Below are 4,271 nucleotides of genomic sequence, written 5' to 3' on the forward strand. Positions count from 1 at the left end.
TAATGATGCTATCAGAATTATGTTTCAGAATGATTTTTATCAAGATTATGATGCAATACGATTTATCAAGTTACTAAAACTTGTGAACTCACTCAGTTTATACTGATTCAAATGTTTTACGTGTCTTTCAGGAGATAACTAGGTAGCGCATGGAGTCACACTAAGAGCACCTCACGCTGAACATCTAAAACTAGCTTTTTGGAAGATTTTAGTTCTATCCCTTCGATGCGCGCGGTTGTTCCCGCCGAGCAAGGGGATATGGCGTGGAAATCTTCAACAGTTTTTACACTTGGATGTTTTTATGTAATTTTTAAACAATGTAATGTATTTGTATTAAACATTTCACGCGCAATGAAAATCTTACTTTGAATGTTTGCAATGGCCCGTGCTTAAGTATCAATCCCCACTCGCGCGCGCCCGGCTGTTTCCGCCGTTCAGGGCCGGGTGTTACAATATTATCGTCATTTCGATTGATTAACCCCAATCTGGCTAAGTCTTTCACTTCACATTCCGGCAGTGTATTCAACGACCTTAACATTCTTTTAAAATACTGAATGCCGTCATACCGTTTAATCACAAAGAGCTTCAACTGCTCATCATAGATCCAGAAAATAATCCCTTTCTTCGCTTCAGCATAGCCTTTAATATTGTAACTCTTCTTAAACATTGTAGGGACCGCTGGTTTCTTCGTTTTGACGAACCACTGAGCATAGCCTTCCTTCCACCTAGGCTGCTCTTCCCATTCAGTCTCATCGATTACTGTCTCATTACCCATATCTGCTTTCTCCACACCTGGAATGTCATGCTCCACATTCTCTTCAACTATTTCACCTTCTTCAACATCTTCTTCAATCACAATCTGAGCTCCAATCTTCTCAATCTCCTCAATTGGCAGCACATCATCATCAAACAACACATCAACACTAAACATATCATCATCTAATTCTTTCAAAGCATCAATCACATCATCTCCCATTCCTTCATCATCAACCATCACCACCTCATCACCACCAGAACTGCCAGCCGCACCTGCAGACTCCCCCTGAGCTGTGGAAGTCCTAAGAGCTTGAGTAGTTCTTGGCAACTCACCACCTGCACCTTTCGATGCATTGGGATCATCGTCTCTGTCATTCCTCTTCTTTGTCCTTAACTCGTCGCCTTTACAGCTTGTCTCCCCCTGAGATGCCAAGAACTCCTTCATAGCATCTATAATTCTCCCATGTTCAACCAGGAGGGACGACTGTAGTTGATTTTCTGCTACAAGGCGTTGAATAGCCTGGGTCTGGACTAGATTCACCCTTGACTGTTCTGCCACGACCCGCTCAAGTGCAGCTATTCTCTCCGAGTCTGAGAGGGTTTCATCGAAATCGAACCTCATGTGAAATGTGTCTTGAGAATACTGAGGTGGGATTTCACATGTAACCGGGACATCAGAAGTAGTTGTGGACGTAACCGCAGGTGGTATCGTGACCGACAACCTTGCAGTTGCAACGACTGTGGACTCTACAAATTGTGCAACCACCTCTGAAGGAGTAAGCGTTGGAGGTGGTAACGACACAATCTCCGGAGTCGTCAGCTGGATAGTAGTGATTGGGATGCCAAAAGCTGATGATGTAGCCACCACGGGAACATCCGCGGCGCATAAACCTGTGACATGTAGTGATGTAGGAACAATCGACATACCTGACAGTGCGGGCGGAGCGAAACGTACAACTCTTGAAGTCTCTCCAGCTCTCATACCTGCACCTGTCCTTTCCCGTCTTGAACGTCTAATCAACTTGTGAATATCCTCTTCTTCTTCTGACTCGCTATCATCAACTGTCCTCTTTCTCTTCCCAAATGTTCTCTCTTGAGTCACCAACATCCTTCTCGCCTCATCCATAACATCATCAAGATCTGAGTCAGCTACCGTCGTAGCTGCTCTAGTAATACGCACAGTCGAGACACGTTCAACTGGGATCTGAACGTTCTCCTCTGGATCCACCCGATCCATATCGAAGAATCCTTGACCTCCGAATTCTGCATCAAGGTCCACTTCCTCCTCCGGTGACACAACAGGAGCAGCAGGTATAGCATGAGATGCTCCTGCCTGTTGTGGTGCCGGGTCTCTGAACTCATCCCCACGAGCTGGCACATACCCCGGGTTTATTAAGTACCCAAAGAGTGGAGTATGCCTTGGACGCAGTTCAGGCTTGCTCCTCGCACTGGATGTTCGGCATTGAGCGAAGATACGTTTGCTCACACTCTCCACGTATCGTATTGGACGTCGTTGAGGCAACGTGGGAGCAACATGATTCAAGATCATCTGAATGAATCGTGGATACATGATGAACCTCTCACAGGCCATCGCTCTTCTCTGTCTATCGATCTCGTAAAAGACCATCTGACTAAAGCTATAACGTTTGTTATAAGTCAGAGCAGTCATTGCTGACTGCATGGTCGCACCCATACCATCAGTGCCCGCCTTCCTCCCAGACATGCAGACAATCATTACGTGCATGAGGAAGCGCCACTGATCAAGTAGGAAACCCTTCCTCCGTTGTGTATCGCCCAATGGACCAGAATAGCCCATTTGTAGAAATGCTCCATCGAGCAACAAACTCTGTAGGGTCATCCCTAGTCTCCTCTCCAAAACGTAACGCCACCCGAATTTGTTCAAACGAGAACTGAACTTCTTGATTATTGACGGTTGCTCTCATAACCGGGGGCTCAACGCGGCAATCGTATTCCACCGTCTGCCAGAAATCCTCAATATTGGGTAAGGAAATCGGCAGAGTCGTAGTGATTGCGTGGAATATCCTCGAGCGAAGGAGGAATGCGATTATCTCGCGGTAATCCTCCACACCACTCGCTTCCGGGTCTAAGGTGATGAACATGTTGTGACCTGGGAAGAATTGCCTCTGATTATCTCCGTCATCTCCTCCAGCACCTCCAGCACCGGCAACAGCAGCCATATCTGCCACAAACGAATCAAGTTAGATAAACGTTAAGGCATAACACAAGTTCGCTTGTTACCATGAGCGAAGTTGTGAGAAAATCAGTATAGGCGAAGTTAAAGTTGTGGCGAAGTTGGGAACAACTTCGCTTCATCTTTAAGTTCGTCTGATAACTGATAAGTTAAAAGGTCTAGGCGAAGTTAATGTTAACTTCGCCTCACCACAACATCGCCTCAGGCGAAGTTTAGACTCAGACGAAGTTACGGATAACTTCGCCCAAACCTTAAGTTCGCCTGAATCTGAAACGACAACAGTAAGCAGAATCTAAGTCGGAAAATCTGATGTTTTGGTTAGATTGGCGATTGAGGACTCTAAAACACAAGATTTTAAGGATATGTAGACGATCAGAATGATTATGAACACGTAAAAAACAAGTTATGAAAATCGGTAATAAAGGTCGATCGACCGAGGTCACGAAACAAGTCGAAACGACCTCAGATTAACATCAATGAACATTGATTATACGATATGATGACCCAACAAACCTATAAATCTGTTTGAAATCGAAGAAAGATAGCAAAGATGAATCGACAGATAACTTCGCGAAGTTATCGAGAAGTTCGCTTAGGGTTTTGCAGACAAGTTCGCTGAATTTGAAAAATATGAACAGTTTGACCTTTGAAAATCCTTATATAGGGACGATGTTATACAGGCGAAGTTACGGTTAACTTCTCCTAGGCGAAGTTATTCACAAGTTCGCCTGTTTAACAACTTCGCCTATATTTACAAAATCAACCCTCATAATTCGAACATTTTGCATTTAAGTTTTAAAACTTCCCTTTAAGAATTAAATGACACGATCAAGTCCAAGTAACCATATACAAAATCATAAAACTACCTAAGTACAAAAAAAAACTTTTAAAAATTAAAGTACAAGGGATCAAATTTCAGTCTCGATAGGGACTACTACGTTTTAGAAAAGATCCGAACAGGAATCATACTAATTACGTGACTGTCACATAGATCCGTGTTTAGCTGTATTATGACATAAAGAAACAGGTTGTAAGCAGGTAAATAACTTAAGATGGTTTTCATCGTTTCTGTGATACGAGTTAGGTTCAATTATGCCTCAAAATTTAAGTGGGCAACAACTCAGAAATTATGATGCCTCCTATCTATTCTCAAAGCGTATTTGGCTTTCCCCAAGTCACCCCGAATTGACCTCGACCCATAGTGTCTGATTAAGTTTGTAAGTACTCTTCATCTGCTTCCCGTTCTCTTTCTTACTCCATGATTGAGAAGTCTTGACATTTTCAGCTCTAGAATGTTTTCATA

This window comes from Bidens hawaiensis, unplaced genomic scaffold, assembly GCF_021521415.1.
Source record: "Bidens hawaiensis isolate Kalapana, Puna unplaced genomic scaffold, B.hawaiensis_p1.1 tig00023389_1, whole genome shotgun sequence".
Taxonomy (NCBI): domain Eukaryota; kingdom Viridiplantae; phylum Streptophyta; class Magnoliopsida; order Asterales; family Asteraceae; genus Bidens; species Bidens hawaiensis.